The 22,526-nt window shown below is 37.2% G+C and overlaps 1 long non-coding RNA gene across 1 annotated transcript; it reads right to left on the bottom strand.

Moving 5' to 3' along the window:
• Positions 1 to 636: 636 nt before the first annotated feature.
• Positions 637 to 21,938, bottom strand: LOC148758413 (uncharacterized). The gene is made up of 3 exons (XR_016020988.1): positions 21,616 to 21,938; positions 19,301 to 19,385; positions 637 to 785 (listed from the first exon to the last, which is right to left on the bottom strand). It is a non-coding gene; the product is annotated as an uncharacterized LOC148758413 (long non-coding RNA).
• Between the last annotated feature and the right edge of the window lie 588 nt (positions 21,939 to 22,526).

Raw genomic sequence — 22,526 nt, 5'->3', positions numbered from 1 at the left:
ATCACAATTATGTTTGTGGAGAATTTATAATACAGTAAAATATATATAACAAAGAAATACAGAATTCAAAAATGTGTAGATGCCTGACCACTGTGCTGTACATCTGAAGCTGGTGTAGAATAATATTGTATGTCAACTACAATTAAAAATATATATAGTCACAGGATGTAAAGTACAGCATAGCGAATATAGTCAACGGTATTGTAACAGCTATATACAATGTCAGAGGGTAGTAGACTGGGAGGAGGTTTATCACTTTGTGAGGGGTGTAAATGTCTAATCATTATGTTGTTTTGTACACTTGGATCTAATTTAGAAAAAAAACGTTAAAAAGTATACTTAGTATTATCATAACTAGAAAAAAAAAGAAATAAATAGCCTTCCGCAGCCTCCAAAAAGGATACTGAAGAAAAGTAAACCAAAAGGTTAAGCATGAATATAGACTGGATCGTGAGACTTTAGATTGTTCATTTCCTCACATTCTAAATTTTTTTAAAATGAGCCGTTACTTTCATCATGAAAACAATCACTTTTATTAAGATATGTCTATTACTTCCCAACATTTTCCTTCCCAAAATACCACCAGAAGTACAGATCACAGAGCAAAGTATAGGTGTGTCTAGTTCTAAACTCACTTTCAAAGTCTGTGTGTCTTGATTCTGAGAAGCCCATCAAGTTTGGAGTGTTCCCTTCTGTCCGCAACAGGATCAATTGAAGATTCCATTATTTTCATAGGGAATACATTATAAGGCAGCAATTATCAATGAGTTGTTTGGTCTGTGATTCTGGAATACATTATATAATGTTCATTAAAAAGTACTCAGAACCTCTGGGTAAGAACCAGGATATAATGTAGAAGGTCTTTGTTGCTTAAATTTTATTCGTAAAGTCGAAGTGAGAAACTGTAAGAGTTTAACAAAATTAATCTCTGTCCCTCTCATCCCTTGCTTTGGATTTATTGAATTTCTTTTGGCCAGAGGCCACTCACACCCTCTGTTTTCTAATGAGAATTTATGTTGGCCTACTTTTCTTGGTTTCATTTGTTTGCTAACAGTCACCAGCTGTGCAAGTCCCTCTATAATTTCTTGTAACATTTTTTTAAAGAATAGGGCCTCAAATACAGGGTTTCGCGATAAGGTCTCAAGTTCCATACAAAGTAGAGATTTTTCAGTACCAAGGCATGCCAAACGGGATGGGGCTGCTTGGTTCCCTTTGACCATTTATAAGCCTAGAAAGATATCATTCAGTTCCTGTAAGTCAGGTTTCTCTGAAACTGTCACACACCCAAGAGAAGAAATGCTAGCTGTTTTCTAACGTTGAAATGTAGGAGTCAAATCGGCAACTGTCCCTAGATTCTTCTTGAAAGATCATCAGGATGGGAAGTTCAATTCCTAACCATACCCTTTAATATTCACCACTGCATTTTATAAATAATCTTCTCTAGATACAGGACACCTGAAGATCTCTGGGTGTACGCTTTTGGTTGATGTGCCTTCATCTGAGATAAGAAGTGCTAATCCTTTTATTCTAACTCTCTTCTCCTATTATCAGAGTTCAAAATGTTGCTGTTATTGCTGCTTGTTTGTATGTTTGTTTAATTTTTTTTTTTAAAGATTTTTTTATTGGGGAAGGGGACCAGGACTTTATTGGGGAACAGTGTGTACTTCCAGGCCTTTTTTCCAAGAGTCAAGTTGTTGTCCTTTCAGTCTTGGTTGTGGAGGGCGCAGCTCAGCTCCAGGTCCAGTTGCCGCTGCTAGTTGCAGGGGGCGGGGCGCAGCCCACCATCCCTTGAGGGACTCAAACCAGCAACCTTGTGGTTGAGAGAACACGCTCCAACCAACTGAGCCATCCGGGAGCTCAGCCGCAGCTCAGCTCAAAGTTCAATCTTAGTTGCAGGGTGTGGAGCCCACCATCCCTTGCGGGACTCAAGGAATCGAACTGGCAACCTTGTGGTTGAGAGCCCACTGGCCCATGTGGGAATCGAACTGGCAGCCTTCGGAGTTAGGAGCATGGAGCTTTAACCGCCTGAGCCACCAGGCCGGCCTGTTTGTTTACTATTTGAGTTCTAGTAGCCCAAAGGAAGGAGCGGAGAACTTATATTGACTATGAACCAAGAGCTTCATAGAAATCGAATGTGTTTTGTTTTTCATTTATTTTTCACAGCAATCAGATAACTTTATAGATGAAGAAACTGAAGCTCAAAAATAGCTGTCATTGGTCCAAGCTGAGGCCACACTACTGTTAAATTATAGTCAAGTTTCAAATCAATTTCTATCCAAAGTTTATGCTTTTCAGTTTTACCATGTTGTTTCTAAGAACTTAATACAAAAGAAAACTGGCATTTATTGAGCACCTATGATATGCCAGATGTATTATAGATACTCAGATAACCCTTACCAAAACCTATTCCAGTAGGAATATTTATCCTCATTTTTTATGGAAAAAAAATAAAACTGAGGCTCCAAGAGGTTAAATAAAACTGAGGCTCTGAGGTTAAATATTTGTTTAACATCATATGGTTTGCTGAAGACAGGTCAGGATTTAACACCAAATCTGTCTGTCTCCAAAGCTCCTGCTTTCTGTGGCATCATATGTAGTGTTTTACATGGAATCACTTACAAAGAACACCTTTATGAGGTGGGTTCCATGATCATTCCCACATTATAGGTGAGAAAAATCCAGTTTAGAGAAGTAACTTGTCCACAAATCTATTAAGTGTGTAAAAGAAGAGATTAAGACCCAGGCAGACTGACTTCAGCACTCTTAAACACTTAACGGACTACTTTCCCAGAAACACTTTTAAGGAATCTCTGTTCCAACGAAAATGAGGGGGAAATTTCCTTAGGTATGCAAGGTGCAAAATATAATTTTTAAAAAGAGAGAGCGAAAAGAAGGAAAAGAACCTATTTGCTAAACTAGGTTTGGTTCCTGGAATTTCTGGCTCCTCCACGAATATGTCCTACAAATTATTAATTGATATTTGCATAAGTGTCATTAGCATATTGTCTCATTTCTGTCAACTGTTGCACTAGTGAAACCTTACAGCTTCAGAGGAAAAGGAGGAGAGTTCTGGAGTTGAATAAATAAGGATATTGTGCAATGAAGTGTGTGGGTGGTGGTAAGGCTTTTAGTAGCCAGGCCTTTTGAGTTTTGGGATGAGCTTACTCATCCTCAGTGTTCTGGGTCACAGGAGAGCTCTGGCAAATGAAGGAAGGAGGCATCCTTCATACCGGAGGCCAGGGCCATCGACCTGCCATCAGGAGGGCATGACATTGCCAGTTCAGTAGTGGTGATGTATCTGCACTCATCTCTGTGCGCTTATGGGCTTCTCTCCTCGTTATGAACAATGACAAGTACCTCAGAGGACCCCGGGATTCAAGGGGTGGTGTCCTCCTGATATACGGGATTAGCAGCAACCTTACCTACCTCGGAGCCTCAAATAAAGAGAAAGCAGAGGTTGCCATGTAAACTTAAACTCTGTGAATGTGTGACCCAATTTCTCTCTGGCTTTGTCTGTGAAATTAAGAGAAGAGGTAAGAAACTATTTTATGAAGCGGTGTTTTTAATGTCAGCAACAGCTCTTGTTCCAGGAATAGGATCAAACAGAAAGCTCAAGCAGAGTGCCCTGAGCCTCGTCTGAGACGAGTTCCTTTTACGGATGTGTGTTAGATGGATATGCCTCCAACTTCTGTGCTTTATAACAAGGCCATCCAACTTGAATGTCCTTATAGTGAGACAGATGCAATATTTCCTCCTGGTAGGAGGTAAGGAGGCAGAAGAAGGGACAGCCTTATTATGCAAAAGAGCTGTAATAAACACTGCTTTTCCCTACTGCAGTGGCCCTTTGAGAAGATGAGTAGTGAGAGAGAGCATGCAAAGGGCTAGATGCCTATTTATCTAATAAAACTTGATTACGAGCAACAGGTGCACTAGCATATAAACTACCGTGGAGTCATCAAGAAATTCTAAAGAAAGCTGCATCAGATTGCAAATGATACGACTTTCATCTAATGATAGATATTAATTATACAGGGAAGATTGCAATAGGCCCATAAAATGGGTGTTTGCATCCTCATTATTCAGTATTTCATGCCATGATGATAAAGCAATGATGACAGAATAATGAACAAGCCTTTTATTTATTTATTTCCCTCATCGAAAACTAGACATTGAAAGTCAAATCACAAAGTTTGGAGAAAGTGGGTAAAAGACTTCTAAAAACGTCTACAAAGGGCGAGCAGAGATGTCAGGCATGAGAAGAGCAAGGAAGAGATCAACCAATAAATGCATGCAAAAATTGAATCACAATAAAGGCAGCAATTTTCCCTAGCTGGTGAGAGCAACATTTTGTTGATATGTTTAAAAATGCCCAAACCCTTTGAAATAGATGCCAGGTGGGTGCAATATTGAGAAGCAACACAGGCGGTTCGATGCCATGTATACCACAGCACCTGTCACTTCTAGGATTGCTAAGGGTTCCAACCGTTCATGAGGGCCTAGGGAAGAGCAGATCTAGGCTGTGGGAGATCAAACGTGGGTGGGAAAGACGGCCTGAGACTGCCAGCAAAGAAAAGTGAGGGCAGGAAGTGGTGGGTGGAGAAGCAGGAGGGAGTGGTACTGGAGTAATACGCAGGGAGCAAACAAACCCACAAGCGAATGTGAGCCAAAAGACGGGGAAGATCCTTATCACAATTTATTAATTATAACTCATAAAAATTAAGGGCAATTCAGGAGGAGGAAGTGGTGAACTGGGAAGCGAGGAGAAGCAAAGATTGACTTACCTGGAATCCTAAAAGAACCCTCTCAGGAGAAGCTCTGCCCAAATTAGCCTGTTTGGTTTAACACAACATTAATCTCCAGCCCCTTGCTATCCAGCCAGCCTCTGCCAGCCTGCCTCTTCTGCATTTCTCAGGGCTGTGAACCCTGCTCATTTTAATGTTTTGATAGATGCAGTTTTTAAAAGATTGGCAAATCTTGATTGCTATGACGCCACTTTTTTTTGTTTATTCCTTTTTTTCTTTTCTTTTTTCTTTTTTGGTTCTAATGAGAGGATGAAGTAAATACTCTTTTCTGTTTGAAAGAAAAATAAAATTGATTATTTATCCACTCTCAATGTTTCCTTGACTACTGTCTCTGGAGACAAAGGAGTCATATTAAGTGTTTATAAGTTACATTATTTGGGTACACACCAAGTCTCATCTAGTTCGTCTGGTTAGTGATCTGAGTGTGGAAAATAAACTGGAGATGGTAGATGGTGGAGGAATGTGGAAATCCTTTAAGTTAGGTCCCACTAATTCAGAAATTGTGATAAATCAAACCTTCAGAAAATTTACCTTTCACTTGTTTTGTTTTTTAATGGCAGGCAAATTAATAATGTAAAAACAAGTTGAAGAAAGCACTATTTGATTTTCTGAAGCAAACAATACCTCACCTTGCTCAGATATCAACTATACATGTCTAAGTTTCAAATGAGTAAATCGTAGCCTATTTTTCATGAACACAATCATGAAATAAGCCAGTGGTAGGCTCTTTTTCTTTTTTAAAATTTGGACCATCAATCTTTTATTTATAAAGCAAAATAAAAATCATGTTAGATAGAATTCTTTGTTAATTTAAAAGCATACTTTCAATTTATATCCAGTCTGTATGTTCTGCAATTAAATTTGTATTTAGTTTGTAGTTACCTCATTCTGAAACCTGGGATATTATATATCAAGGAACAAAGTCACTTTATTCAGGAGACTCCAAAGTTCCCTGACCTTCAGTTAGATGCCTGCAGATTAAAAGACTTAATTATCCTCTGCAACACTAGTTTTATATTCCCATGTTTTATTTTCACAAAAACAGGTGTCAAGATGATTCAGGGTGATTATACCTCCTGAGTAAGAAGAAGAACAGCCAATAGGACAGAAGTGTGACACTGTGTCATACCTCGCTCTGTCTTCACACCTTAAATATACAAACAGCAAAATCTTCTACATCATTGATCAAACTTGTCACTTGCTTATCTAATTTGCACAGTCACCCACTGACCTATCTAGATTCTGGAAGATATGTATGACAGTTGAAAGTTCCCCAGAACTATCCCATACATGAGAACCCACGAAGGGAAGCTGAGGTCCTATCTCTTTCCAAAAAGTTTTGCCTTGACTCATTTACCCACATTCACTGATTCATTTGTTCTGTGACTACTTACTGGGTATTTTTATATACATAGTCATTAGAGAATGAAAGATTTAGACTCCTTTTCCCCTAAGGCATGTGCAGTCTGGAGGTTCTGGGTTTGGGTAGAGCAAGTGAAGCAATTTTGAATGGAAGTAAACAACCTAAGACAGGATGTAAGAAAGATAGAACAGATATGCCTGTTTTTTGTTTGTTTGTTTTTATCTTTTTGATAGGGCAGTGAAATTGGGTAGAGAGGGAGAAAAATCACTTCTCTATGAGGGTAACTCAGAAAGCCTTTAGAGGATGATATGGAGTTGAGATGGATTTGCAAAATTGTGTTCAACTTGAGATAAAAGTAAGCTAGTTCTCCAGGTGTGAGTAACGTGGTGAGGGTGAGCAAGAACATTGACATGGGAACTTGGAAATAGGGGTGATGTTACGACAGTGCTTTGAGATTTAGGTACATGAAGGAAATTATTAGCAGGTGAGTTTGGAAAAATAGACTGGATTATTCATTCAGTGGACATTTGTCAAGGGTCTGTTACATACTGGATACCCTACTAAGTGCTGGGAATAAAAATTTATATAGTAAAGACATTTCTACCCAAAGTGATCCCCCGAGGCAAACAGCATTGGTATCACCTGAATCTTATTAGAAATTAATAATTCTAGACCTGACTCCCCACCAAATGAGTCAAAATATGCATTTTAACAAAATTCCTATGCATGTTAAGTTAGAATCACTGGTGTAACATTGTCCATATTTAAGGAGCCTACACTTTATTGGAGGAGACAAAGAAGTAAACCAATATGTGTAATGCTTACGATAAATGTTGTGGGACAGACAAGGACAGGAGAGCATGCTGAGGTAGGTAAGTCAGATAAGGGGGAGGTGGCAAGGGGTGAGGGGAGAGAACACAGTTACTCAGTTGTATCACAAATGCGCTACAGCGTAGTCTGACTATTGAAAATATTTACCAATAATGAGAAAGAACAGTAATTTTCCTTGATTACCTTTGTGTACCAAGCTCTGATAAATCAATTATTTTACTTAACCCTTCCCTACCACTTCTTTGGAACAAGCTACCATCAGTTGTTGCCTGCATGATGTGGCAGCCTTCCAACTGGCTGTTAAGCCCCATCCATTCCGCCCCCCCACCCCTGCTCCATGTGACATGCTGCAGCCAGAACAACCTTTTCCAAGCATGAATCTGATTTTGTCACCCACCTGCTTAAAACTCTCTAATAGCTTCCCAGTGCTTCACTCTGTAACAAGGTTTATAAGGCCCTGGTGACCCAGTCTTATTGTATCTCCCTCCCAGCACCCACGTAGACAACCCCTAGTGCTCTTCACTCCAACCAACAGGCCTTCTTTCAATCTCTCACACTCTTTACCCTTTCTTTTGCAATAGGCAGTTGGAACACGTTGCTCCCTTTGCTTAGCCATGCTTCCAATTTTCCCTTAGCCTTGTTAATTCCCGCACACCCCTCAGATCACATCTTAAAAGACCTTCTGTAAGAACAACCTCGCCTGACCTCCCTGATGATGTCACATCTCCCCATGGAGGATTCCTTGGTAGCCCTTTACATAACTGCAATGTTATGACATCTATGTGACCAATTAACTGTCTTGCTCCCCAGTTAAACTGTCACCTCCACCAGGGCCATGAACCTAATCCGCTTTTGTTCACCAATTTTTTCCAGTAGGAGGGTGCTGATCCACGGTAGCCACTTAAATATGTGTTGGATTAATTAACTAATATAGAGAGTATTTCTAGATAAAAATGCTGATGGTCATATTTTGGCAGTCAGCATGAAATGCATCAGAGAGATTTCATGCATTGAGGTTTCATGAAAAGAAATAGCAGCTCGTCTTTCTTTGAAACAAGAAGGAAGGAGGTGGAGGTGAGTAAAAACGTAGAAATTTTGTTTTTGAGAAGATGGGTGGCCTTGAACAGTCTCTCTATGATCCCTTCATTATTCTCCTTGTTCTGTATGCTCTTTGATATCCTTAGGAAAGAGATGATTGTTCAGTAAACTCCTTGTTCTCATTTTGGCCCCGTATTTCTTTCTCTGCCTCTCTTCTTTCAAAGCCCATTCTCTCTACTTATCACCTTGGTGATCACCGCCAACCAACTCACAGGTAAGTTTTCCACCTTCTGAAACTTCAGCCCCGGTTCAAATCATCCACGTCGTCTAGTTCTGTGAACTTTATCATTGACCATAATGATTCTTTCAATACTATAGTCTAAACCCCTACAACTAAAACCTCTGCTGAAACTTTATCATTCATTTTTGTTAAGTAAGCAAATATTTCTTAAAATCTACTCCTCTCCAGGCTTTGTGTGAGTGTTTGGATATACAAAGATGAATGAAATCTGGTACTTGTTTTTGGTCTAGGATACAAAGAGAGAGTTATTTTATAGTGGTAAAAAGTGCTACAGATAATATATAAAGTGTGTAAACCAAGGGTAGACTAGAAGAGTGATAAATTCTATCTTGGAGATTGCAGGAAAACCTTCACTGAGAAAGTGACATGAGGTATGATATTTAGTCTCAGAGACTTGAAGGTGAAGTTGGGGTCACCCCAGATTTCAGTTCAGCCATAAGAAGCCTGTGACCTGAGAAAACAGTGAGGCTCCCCCGGAAGGGACAGAACTCATTCATTCTATAAAGTTATTGCGCATGGCAGGCACCGTGCAAAGATAATGCCTGACATGGACTCTCTCATAGGCTAGTGGACAATCTACTTTGACTCTAAGCAAAACTGTGGAGGAAAATTGTAACTCAAGTATGTCTGTCCCTACTTCCATTTCTGTATCTTTTGCCCCTCCTGCTCCTGGAAATCTTCACCTCCTCAGAGCTCATTGAGATTCAAGAAGTAGATTGGAGGAAACATTAATGTATATAGTTGTCAAGGTACTGCTAAATAAAAACGTTTGCATACATCCAGCCTCTGAAATCCATCACTAACAACAAAGCAAAGGAAGGCAATAGTGTTTATCTTCCTCAAAGAGGACTGAACTTAAAAGGTAATAATGACGATAACATACTAGTAACTGCAGCTAGCACTTAGTAAACAATTCACTGCGTTCCAAGTTTTGTAATAAGTACTATAGATGCAACATATCTTTTAACTTGCACAATGGTCCTATGATGTAAGAGTAATTAACTGGATTTTACAGAAAAGAAAACTAAGCCTCATAATATGAGTAAACAGAGCCTTAGCCTTACCTGTTCCAGGCAATCAATCAAGTCCATTCTAACAGAATTTCATATATAAATTATGCTGAAGCAAAACACTGGCTCAGGCCGTAATTAGAAATGACCTTCTCTGGATGTTTCTCCACTTTAAAGATAAGCATGTTCAGATAAACAGCTCACTAATGTTGTCAGTAGAGGTATTTTAGATTAGAGGGATCTTCCCAGCATCCCTCAAATAATTTCAGCTATGGTCATGCAGAAGTGAGCTGCCCACCTGTTCACAGAACTGACCCTTACACTGTAGTGTCAGTCATCATACATATAACAGATGTAAATATCTATTTTCTTACTGACTACATAAAATGTTTCGTTTCTAATGGATTTTTAATAGATCTTAAAGACCTTCCTCCTGCCTAGCTCTCTGTAATTGCTGCTGCTTGTCACTCCTCAAGCAATTGCTTTGACATTCTGAAGTCATCCATTCTCAAGATAGGAGCTGCTTGGTATTTTATCCTACCCAGAAGACACCATAGTAGGCAGAATAATGGTCTCCCAAAGATGTCCATGTCCTATATCCCTGGAACCTGTGAATATGGTGCCTTGCATAGCAAAAGAGACTGCAGACATGCTTATACGGTGGACCCAATGCAGTCACAAGGGTGTTTATAAGTGAACTACTGGCTTTCAAAATGGAGAAAAGGGCCACAAGCCAAGGAATGCAGCCTCTATAACCTGGAAAAGTCAAGGCTGTCTCAGGCCTCCTGAAAGAACACATCCCTGCCAACATCTTGATTTTGGCCCAATGAAGCATATTTTGACCTTTCACCTCCAGAACTGTAAGATAATAAATTTGTGTTGTTTTAAGCCACTAAATTTGTGGTGATTTGCTACAATGGCAACAGGAAACTAGTTCAAACACCTTTTATTCTTTTCCTTTTCTTGATACCTTGTTATTGAAAATGCTATATGCCACATAAAATGAACAGTTGAACTACCAGCGTATCAGTGGCCCCAATTTCTTTGCCAAAGGTACTCAGCTCATGGCTGTAGAACGCAGTCTTTTAGTATAGTTGTTCTCAAACTTGATCGTATATCAGAATCACCAGGAGATATTGTTAGCACAGAGATTATTGGGTCCCACCTCCAGAGTTTTTTATTTTGCTCTTCTAAGATGGGTTCTGAGATGTATTCCTAACAACTTCCCAGGTGACACTCTTGCTGCTGGTCTGGGGACTACACTTTGCGAAGCACTGTTCTAGTTGTTGCTGGGGAATGCTTCATTACAGGAGAGAATTACGACTGTAACAGACACGTGGACCCTACCGGTGACAAAAAGGCAGTAGGGCCTAGAACAGATAAGGATGACACTAAACTGTTAACTCTGAGAACAAGGGTGAATCTGTCATTCAATATGTACCTTCACACTGGGCACAGAAAATGGTGCTCAATGCATAGTTCTTTTATTATTATTATTATGGAGCGATAATTGACATATAACATTATATTTCTTTTGGTGTACAACATAATTAATAGTTCTTGAATGGAAATTGTGACAGCAATCCTTCATTCATTCAGTTATTATTTATTGACTACCTTCGTTCCTTTGTCCACACTGTTTTATGTGGTCTCTGGGGAAGATACAGCAGTGAACAAAACAAGCAAAAATCTCTCTGCTCATGGTAGACTGAGGGAAATAAAAATAAACTAAAGAAGTACATAATACAGAATGTTAGAAAGTGATCATTGCTGTGGGGGGAAATACATATCTAGCAGGGAGCAAAATCAGAGCTAGGGAGCAGGTTGTTCATTGGAAGAGTGTGGACAGAGTAGCCTTTCCTGACTCCCATCAAATCCTCGTAAACTCATTTGCAGAGAACACATTCGCTGAGTTCCTGGCTGCAGCGCTGTAGACAAACCAAGATACTGCCAATAGAGAGAAGAAACACGTGGCTCATGTCCTCCAGGAGTTTACAACTAGCAGGCCCAATACACAGGATAGAAATGCCTAACGCTGGCCTGGCCGCACTGAGCCCATCTTCCAATTACCATGAACCTAGAGTAGCTGCACGCGACACTTACAGCATTCTTCAAGGGTAAACCCCAGCGCCCTGGGGAAGCCAGTGGAGGAAAATCATCTCCTTTCTCATTGGGCCAGTACCTTCCAAGATTAAAAAAAAAAAAAAAAAAAAGTTGAGCGGGAAAGAAGCTAATAATGTTTCTTATATTTTCACTTTACATTTGAATGAGTGTCTTTTTCATTTTCAGAGTTCTTCTATATATTATTCTATAGGATCAAAAAGACGGGGAAATTAAAGAACAGATTCATTTTGTAACTCCACAAGGAAAACTCCTTATTCTTTCAAAACAAATGGATGGAAATTATACAGATCCCTCAGGCATATTGAGGGAGGGAGTTAAGAGAAATATGCAAGGTGACATGAAAATTTTTAATGTTTCAGTAAAGTAATGATGGAGCTAATTAAGCTGTTTGGGAGATGCACCCTTCCATTTGAGGCAGTCTCAAAAATGAACTTGTTTGTCTGCACACACGACTAAATACAGAGCACAGAGTGGTCTTGTTTGACTATACAATGAGTCTGACTCAATAAAGAAAGCTTGGTTTCTCTTCTAAGTATCTACACACTTAAAAGTACTGAAACTTCCTTTAATATACTGGTACAATGTAACCATAATACTTAGAAAGGTTCTTCTTGAGGTCAGACTCATTCCGATTTTTCTTTTCTTTTTTTTTTAATCGATCCTTATTTTTAATATCTGTTCTTTTCCCTAAACTACTGCTAAACATTATGAAACTTTTGTGTGCGTCAGAATCAGGTAGCAGGTTGGTTAAAACAAATTGCTGAGCTCTGTCAGCAGAGTTTCTGGTAGAGTAGGTTGGGGGTAGCCCCAGAGAATTTGCATTTCTCACAGATATCCAGGTGATGCTTCTGCTGCTGGTCTGGGGATCATACTTTGAGAACATCTATTCTAAATAAAATTGAGGTGACTAATTGCAATTGCTTTTGTTGACCATTATAATAACCAATACACCTGAAAACTGTAAGTAAGCATCTTAGTTCCTCTTCCAGGAAAAACAATCCAATTAGATTTAATCTTCCAATTGATATCCCTTTCATCAATTCTACCGCTCTTCCCTAAATACTCAGGGTAAAAAAAAAAAAATGACCTTGAAAATACATAGGTTAAAAATGGACACTATACATTAATAAAGGCCTAATAGATAGTGAATTAATTGGAAATAGCCTTCCCCAGTTCTTGCAAATAACCCAATAGTTAAAAAATGTCCAAGTATCATATTTGCTTTATAATTTAAAGCACAATATTGCTTATGAAAGACATCACTAGGTTACTTACTTTGTCAAGCAAAAAAATTTACTGTTCAGATTTCGTTTTTTTTAATAAGTACATAGAGATAGGTAAATAGTCAATTTTCCTTTTAATATTTTACATTAGAAAAATTGATTTTTAAAACTTATGTTCTCAAACCACATTTTACAATAAGGGTTAAAAATTGCACAAAGGAAAGCAAATTTATTTTTTAACTGATAAACTAAAATGAAAACAGGACTCTCACAGCAACTAATAATGCATGTCTTTGAATATTTGTAAATTCAGTAGATGTCACTTTAATACAATGTAGAAGTGTATATTGGTCTTCAGTTCATTAGTTTTAGTGTGCCCTGTTAAAATATCTTACTTGCATTTTTGTATCTGCCAAGATGTCAGTTCTGACATGACTCTCTTCAGGCGAAATGTAGTTGGCCTTTCCTCATTTTTCGCTGACACAGAAAATGAACAATTTCTTAACATCATTTAGGATAATACTATCTGAATCATAGCAAGTTCAAGTATAAATGAGGTGCTCATGTTAAGTCATCTGCAGGGAAGGTACAATTTTACAACTGGCTGAATTAGTTCAGGGCATGAAAATTTAGCTGCCAGACTAACCAATTCTAGAAGTACATCTGACTAGAGAAAAATTTCCAAATACATAAAAACAACCAGCCTTTAATGTCCTCATTTCCACTTGCATATAATGTTTGACTTTAATCTAATGTATATGCAAGTTGCTTCCTGCAATGTTTAGCATTAACTATATCGCACCCTTATCTAGAATACATTTGATGATTTGGATTGGCCATTAAAATATTTAAATTGAGCACTTAAGTACAGTTTAGAAAATTATATTCTCTACATTTGAAATAACCATAAATAAAACTCTCTTTAAATTATTATGGAAGAATAATGCTAAGTGAAAAAAGCAGAATACAAAATTAAATCTACACTGTAATTGCAACTGTATAAAAATTGGCTATGCATACAAACAAGATTGGGGGGAAAATGGAAAATATAAATGACTGACTTGTTAAGGAAGTAGATGAGAGGATTGTCTTTTTAAAAAATTCCTATACTTTTTATAAAGTTATTTGTACAATTTTCAAAAATACTAAAATAATTTTGGGCAAGAAATTGTGTTTTCTCCCTTGGATTGAATGTTTTCTTATCACTGATGGTAATTTAAATTATCAATACACAGGAAAGATAGTTTGAGTGTTAGAAAAACAGTTGCCATCTTCTTTCCTTAAAAAAAAAAAAATATTTTTAAAGCCCAGGATGTTATTATAGATACACTAATGCATATTCTTTACACAGATATTATTATTGCCATTCATCACTAACATTACAATTATCAAAAATACTAGTCTTTCAACCAGAAATAATCATGGAATCATAATAAAGACAAATGAACTAAATTACTGATGAAGTTGAAAGTTGCAGTATTTTGATTAAACAGCCAGCAGGAATTGTCAGTCTAATTAACACAGGGTCAAGCTACTACTGAACCAAATGCCAGAACTATCAAAATCCAATACAGGCTATGCCCCGTTACTTCCTTAAGACGACATATTTGTACTTAAGAGTAATGATCTGATATCTTTAAAAAGTTCAGCTCAGTAAAATAACTGCTGTTGAAAACAATTTGTGCCAGGGCTGTTGTCAGCAAATCAGTCAAGTTCTAACAGTCAAGCTAGACGTTCTCAATTCTGAAAGCTAGAGATGCCAGCATCTTTATAGGAATGCACAAGTGGGTTTGGGAAGGGTCTCTAGGCAAATATCCCTGACCAGGACACATGGTGAGAAGCAGGGGTGACCTGAGACCTCAGGAGTACCAGAGCACCCCTTGAAGAACTTGATGTCAAGCTGGCAAAATATTGGCAGGGATTCCAGGAGAAGGAAAATGGCCTCTGAGTAGGCACGGGCAGAAGAACACGGTTCTTCTTCCCCAATTGATTTGTCTCCCACAAGCCCCCACATGCATCCCTAAGTTAAGATGAACACTGAAACCATTCTAGTCTAATTTGTCTCCTTCCTTTCTTCATTTTCTTCATTGCTCCCCTTCCCTATACTAAATGTTAATCCTTCATATAGATATTTAGATAAATTAGTTCAAGTTACTAGCCCAAGTTGCTAGATATTAGTACAATTTTTTAAATATAGATGTTAATTGCTCACTTCCCCCTCTCCAAAAATACTAACAAACAACTAAAGTAGATTTACTTGCTTCAGTTTAAGTGAAAGGTGGATTGCCTAAGAAACCAAATGAATATTGCACAGTAAATTGGATAATATGTAATAGGACCATGAGATTCAAGTATATAATAGTGGTTCATAATTGCAGTAATATTGTCCAGTTGTCACAAATTGTGGGGCAATTGTCACAAAGGCGGGGGGGGAAGATACTACTCACACCTAGTGGTAGAAGCCAGGGAAGCTGATAAAATATTGAACAAATGCACAGAACAACTCCCTACAATTAAAAAAAAAAATTTATCCAGGCCAAAGTGTCAGTATTGCCAAGGTGGAGAAACCCTGGGAGTATGTACATTCATGACAGCTTATAATTATCATATCTAAATCTGAATTATCTTGGCTCAACAAAATAGCCACTCATTCAGGTACAATGGATATTCTCCTTTAACAGACTCTCTAGTTTGATAATAACACAGCGAAAAATGTAATTATACAGAATTGGAATAGCCTTATAGAACTGTCTCCATGGTGCCTGCTCTAACTGAGCTGCAACTTCCATTCACAAGTCTCACATTGCAGATTTAACTAGTTTCTTTAAAAATGAAAGTATTGACGAGGAAATAAAAAGCACTCTTTCCATATCTGTTTCCTACTTGCAATTGTGAATTTGTTAGGAACATGAACCATATCTTAATTATCCCATGCTCACATAGTAGGTGGGCAAAACATATGTGCTGAAGACGTGGCTGGGTGGATGGAATATGTTTTTAAATAATCTGAGTTTACTAGTCATGTCTGTGGGGGAAAAAATCCCATTAGTTCTAACAATTGCCAATGACAGTATTTTCTATCTCATAGTTGTTTTTAAATACATGAAATAAACATCAAGATTTTCAAAAGCAAGATATTTTTACAGTTGAACTGTGTCCGTCCAAAAAAGATATATAGGAATCCTAACCCCCAGGACCACAGAATTTGACCTTATTTGGAAACAAGATTATTGCAGATGTACTTAGTTAACATGAGGTCATTAGGATGAATACCAATTCAATACAACTGGTGTCTTTACAAAAAAGGGAAAATTGGACACACACACAAAGACAGGGAGAAGGCCATGTGAAGATCAAGAAACAGATCAGAGTGAAGCTTTTTTAAGCCAAGGACCACCAAAGATTACCAGGAAACCCCAAAAAGCTGAAGGAGAGGCATAGTGCAGATTCTTCCTCGAAGCCCTCAGAAGGAACCAACCCTACTGACACCTTCATCTCGAACTTCAAGACTCCAGAACTAAGAGACAGTAAGTCTCTTTGTTTAGCCACTTAGTTTGAATACCTTGTTACAGTAGCCCTAGCAAACTAAAATGCCTAGGACACAATATATTCTCATTAGACATAGTAAGTAAGCAAAAAAAATGTATACTAGCTCCTTCCAAATATTCTTCCATATTCCTACAACAACAAAAACCTCTTAAAGTTTACACTCTCAGGTTCACTATCCTTTAACCTTCTTGGTCCTCTTCCCAGATTTTTCTACATATTTATTGAGGACTCCGGTGATTGGAATTTAGATTTGATCTCTATCCCAGCTCCAACTCATGGAAACCCATTCCACATCCTAGCTTGATACCGCTTCTTGACCTCAGCTCCGATGGATGATCTTTACTTCCTCCTTCACTTCAGTCACATAATCCCGTGGCCATTCCTTAGACCTTGTCATAGTGCAAACTACATGACCTTCCCTGTCCTCTGTCTGGCTTCCCTAATCAACAAAGACCTGGATAATCTTCCTGTGGGGAAATAGAGAAAATTTATTTTGGTTCTCTCAAGAGTGACTGGAAAATAGGGAGAAAAATAAGGTCCTGTTATGCATATGTTGTAACTAGCTAGGTCCCAAACGCCCATTGGCTTACATGGTGACTTTGGCTAAACCATATTGGAGAACCTGTTTGTCTATCTATATTTTGGTCTAGGTTAAATGCAAATTTAAACAGATTATTCTATGCTTGTCCTCTAGACTCCGCCCAGATTGCTACATTTTGGGGAATTGCTTCTGCCCAAGTACTCCTTGCTATACCAGAAGCAGGAGAGAATTACCAGACTGATGGCCCTCAGGAAGCCACCAGCAGAGGAAGACGATCCAAAGGGAAAGCAATACAGAGAGGCAGCTCTCCCCATGGAAGAGGAGCATTCCAGTGGGATCTTTGATCTTGATGTAGCTGTGGCTTCTACATGGGAGTAGAGTACATAGATGAGGGAAAGAGCCTATGCTCCCAGAAGTTCAAGTGTATTCCTAATACTTCCTTTGAGTATTGTTCCTGCTTCCATGACTCCAATGGACTTAACAGCCAGCCCTAATGTCAACTACAGGTGTGGAGGTCCTCTCAAAGGAGAATAGTAGCAGAGAAGAAAGTGAGTGCTGTCTGTCCATTTCTTGCCATTACCCCTACATTTCCATCCTGGACCAATGAAATGGACTTTTAAAGACCTACATACTGGCCTTCCTACCTCCAGTTTTTCCCTTCCCAGTCCTCCCTTCTCACTGGTGCTTTTTCTATCACTTACCTCTCTGTGCCTTTATTCTAGCTTTCTTTATGCCTACACCACCTTTCCCCTCCTCATTCTCTTCATCAGTTGACATAAATACCTTTGTTACTCAGGTAGGGATTGATTCATTTTTGAAGCCATTCCTAACCCCCTGAGTCTGGGTTAGGTAACCCCATATTTTTGTTCTCAGAGTATTTATGTATGCTACTGTCATTCTGCCCCTCATGTATCTGCTTAGAAGTAGGTCTCCTCTTCTGGACTCTGAGGTATTTGACAGCCAACATATCCCATTAATTTTTTATCCCTTACATTGTTCCTCGCATAAAAAATACACACGATAAATGTTTAACTGACTTAAATGACAGCATAATTGTAAGAGAACTTCAGCGTATGTTCATTGTTTCCATCACTTGACACATTTATCAAGTACCTACCAAGTGCTAGGTATGTGCAAACATACTCAATACTTCCTTTCATTCTCCATGGAAGTGCCTTTTCATGTAAAAAATTTGACCTTTGCAAATATTTAGCACAAGACTATTTTATTGCAGTTAAAATAAAACTTAAAATATTCCCCTACAATCAGCTGTGCATTAGCATGCACCAGCCTAATTAAAAAGCAAGAACTGTAACAGGAGAAAGGAGATGGGCCATACGTGGATTGCAAAGAAATAAAAAGAACTAAGTCATACAATAAAGAGGAGACATTCTATATTATAGAGGTCAAATGAAGATTGTCAAACTAGTTTTTCCACTTGGGGCCCTAGTTGCAAGATTGGAGATGTAACCTTTTAAAAACCACATATAAATATTTTTTTCTCTGCATTTTATTTTTAAAAATGGAGTCTTCAGTCAAATTGTAACCTTCAACTAGGCCAAGACCACAAATGTCTTATTACTACATGCATCTTTTGTTGGTATAAATATGATCTCAGTACCTAGAATAGGCTGGTCCAAATGCTCTTATTCAGAATTATTCTGCATTTTGTTATTTACAAGTTAGGTTGTTTGGGGCGATAAAAGGACTAGAGCCCACTTTTAAGTCAAATTAGGAAAAAGGTATGTGTTTCAGGACAAACATCTCCTTTGAAGGTAGAACCAGAGGATATGAAGGAGCTTAAGGCTTCATTTGAGATTCAAAAATTAAATCTGTATTAAACTGTGAATCTATTTATGCTAAGAATCAGGTATTTCATCTTTATAGTTAAAAAAAAAGTACAGTACCCAGTGCAAAATAAGAGTAAAGCACTAATTTTTTCTTTCTATGTTAAAGAGACAGTCTAAGGAAATCTTGAGAAGAAAACAGGGGGTCCATCGCTCATATATTTGCACAGAAGAAAACTATCTATTCTAAGCAGCTGTGTATAAAATGAATTGGAGAAAGAAGAGGTTAAAATTAGTAAGATTAACTCATAGAATTTTGCACTAATGCAGGTGAAAGATAATCAGAATGTCTATAAAATCTTGTTTGCTTGAGGCCTTTTATGCTTTTTGTCTTTGGCATACACTATGTTGTAAGGACAGGCCATATCTCCTAAACTTTCTTTTATCTTCTCATCTAAGACTTCCCCAAATCGTTAGTAGGTAAAATATTTATATACAATAATACTCACTTTAAACTAAACTTGATAAAGAGCTCGTTCTTAAAAGAGGGTTAATTTTTACATGGGGAAAGGGTGAAAACTGTTCTGTGAGTTACAGTGTCATAAAAGTAACGTTACATTGCAGGAAATCTAAATTGTTCCTTTCCTGTGTCTTCTTTGTCAGATTAGGTTGTAAACTTTTGATTGCTTTCATTGCTTTGCATTCACCTTAACACTTGGTCATGGCCTTACCTGGAAAGAGTGCTCAGCGCATTGTTGTTGATCTTGCCCTTTACAATAGCCATCATTTCAGGGAGAAAATTCAAAAGAGTAACACCTGTGGTAGCAAAATATATATATATAGTATATGACTCACACATTAAAAAGTTAGGGGAAGTTATGGCACCTCTGCTCTAAAAAACAAGATTTTTAATTGCCAATTAGAATAATTGCCAATATTTAAAGACTTACTATAGACCAGCTACTGTGTTAAGCACTTTACACGCATGTATTATCTCATTTAACTGTCCCAACAATGCTTTAGGTAGGTATTATCATTATTCTTATTTTACACATTAGGAAACAGGCTTAAAGAAGTTAATTGTTAAATAATTTGTTGATTACATTTTATGAATTTATTCTTTCATGATGTCATAAAGTTTGCAATTTCATTTTAGCTATAACCTTTATGTTATTTTCTAACAACTCAAAATATCTTACATTACGTAAGTTTACTACTGAATGCATATTTTTATTAAGTTACTACTAGTCTTCCTTGAAAAAATTAGTTAGGATTTTTCCATTAAAAGGTAAAAGTTAGCCAAGAACTATAAATTCAGTTGTCCTATGAAATACAATACCATATTTAATGCTTTAATAAGTGTGCATATGTGCATCCAAAAAAAAAATCCTGCTTGTACAAATACAAGATTAATTTGAAAAAAATGAACATGCTGTTTCTGATTTAGGTTATGGAGTTATACAAACCTGAAACAGGTACATAATTATATCTTTGATACATTTATATACCAAATAGTATTTATACTATGGATACGGATATCAAAACAATGATTTTTTCCATATCAAAGCACTCTGATAATTTGATTTTTATTTTCTCTGAAACTATTTTTATAGCCAAATTTGTCTGTTTGGAGATGCGATATCTAACAGTTGATGATTCAGTGCTGTGAATTTGAGACGTCTCAGGAAGATTTACTCTATAGATAGCAAACACATCATCTAAATAGGGTTGTAGCTTCATGGATATCTAATATTAGAAGGTACAGAGATTTCCTGAAAACCCTCACATCATCTAAAACTCTGCACTAAATATAACAAGGTGTATGGGAAAATGGAATTAGGAGCAGAAAACTCAGAACTCATTAGTCAGAGAACTAATGGGATCAATAACAATCTTTAAAAAACATTACACACTTGAAAAGTCATACTAAATTTTTATTAAACAAAATAATACTACAGAATATATAGGACATTACCTTAAGAAAAAGTGGTAGTAATTTGATGGATATGTGCAAGGAAAGGGTGAAGCTATTAAGTTGTAGAGACAAGGATAAATTGCACAAAGATCTGAGAGAAAATCGCTCTCAAACAAGCACTTGCAAGACAGAGTACATAGCCAAATAAACAAGAGGAAAAGTTTATGTGAAATTGCAAAACTGGTCTTGTTTATGGTTTGCTGCTTTCAACCCTGTTACTTTATGTTTAGCTGCTGTTCATTGAAAGTACAAAGCATGAATGTGCTCAGAAAATCCATAAACAATGGAGACCTCAGTATTTTACAGACACCATTTTCTTACTTACCAGCCCATATGAGCTCATTTTGCTAAATCTCATTTCAGAAACGCAAAACAAACTGGACCCGAAGAGATTATCTTTGTTCCCCTACTCATCTCTAGACTAGCGACCAAATGACTCAGTATAGAATTATGTATTAAATTTTAATCATTTAAAAAATATCTAATAAAAGATTAAAACCTTACTATATGGAGCTGTAGTTCATTTCAGCCACTACATAGTTTTTAAGATTAGGTTTGGAAAAACAAGGTCATTAGATTGTCTCATCTTCTCCTTGAGGTTTCTTTTGCGATTGAGTTTGGTTTTGTTTGTTTGTTTGTTTGTTTTTTAATATTTGAAAAATATTTAGATAGATGTGTCCCATTTTAACCCGTAATTTCAGGTTTACCAATGTAACTTTCAAACCCTAATTAAAGTAGGCTCAAAACAAAAGGCTTTAACATTTTTAGGCCTGTTACATGCTGCCAAAGAACAATTTGTATTCCACCTACATTAAAATTTTACATGAAACAAAAATCAAATTGTTATGTAGTGATTTTTAATTTTTCAATGTGCTTCCACACCTATTATTTTATTAGAAGTAACTACTCTCTAAATAGAGGGTCTGAAGTACAAACCAGATCTAGTTCTGCTACATCTTCCCCAATAATTAGTCCTTGGCTCCTCAGTATGAAAATTATTTTTTGAATGCAAATGATTTTTTATAGCAACTTCTTATTTAAATAATTTCATTCTCAGCTAAATGTTCTCACCTTAAGTTACTTCGGGAGTCCAAATGTTACCTTCATGAGATTCTTTTCTAGGTTCCTTGAAACTTTAGAGTTGTTTGTTTTTTAATCCCCAAACAGGTATACTTTTTTCCAGACTTTAATCTCTTCTTCTCTGGAAATCTACTTCTCTGCTTCGTTAAGCCTTCCTGTAATATCCAGAATTAAATTGCATACCTCGTTTTTTGTTGTGGTTGTGGATTGCTGTTCTTCCTTTTTTAAAGCAGCACTGGAAATGAGTTGGAAAAGAATGACCTAAAGTTTTCATCATTCAATTTGTTTTATTTTTTACTTCTAGATAATTGTTGAATAAGAAGTTTTTAACCTGAAAAAAAAAAAAAGAAAAAGAAGAAGTTGTTTAAAGTGTTGAGGTGAGGGAAGATGGAGGGCAATGATAGCTGTCTCCCTGTGATTGAAAAGGTTTGTCATATGAAGGAGGGATGATATTTTTCTACAGAGTTTTCAAGATAGAACCGGGACCTGATAGAATAAGTTATACAGAAACATATTTCAACTGAGGCTGTTTTAGGGGCAGTGAGTTATTCCCTTCTGGAAGTATTTTATTTACTTGGGGGATTTCTGAAATGAACAAGATATTTTAATGACTGAGAGTTTATAAATCTGTATCCATACCAAAACTTCTGTGAGCCTTTGGCTGAAGGCTGATTACAGCAAAACAGACTCATGTGGTGAGTTAGAACAAAGATAGTGAGAATGAACAACCTGGGTTCTATTCTATTCCCATCTCTGATAAAGACAAAGCTGTATGATGTTGAACGAGCTTTTTCAATCTCTCCTGATCTCAGTTTCCTCATCTATAAAATGGGAATGAAAATAGGGTAATAGGGTTTTTGTGAAGATTAGATCAGTTATAAAGTATGCCTGACAAGTTGCAT

Source organism: Rhinolophus sinicus, chromosome 4 (assembly GCF_057876585.1).
Source record: "Rhinolophus sinicus isolate RSI-liver-muscle chromosome 4, RSI-T2T, whole genome shotgun sequence".
NCBI classification, from domain to species: Eukaryota; Metazoa; Chordata; class Mammalia; order Chiroptera; family Rhinolophidae; genus Rhinolophus; species Rhinolophus sinicus.
The sequence above is the reverse complement of the archived record's forward strand: the minus strand, read 5'-3'. Positions and strand labels throughout refer to the sequence as shown.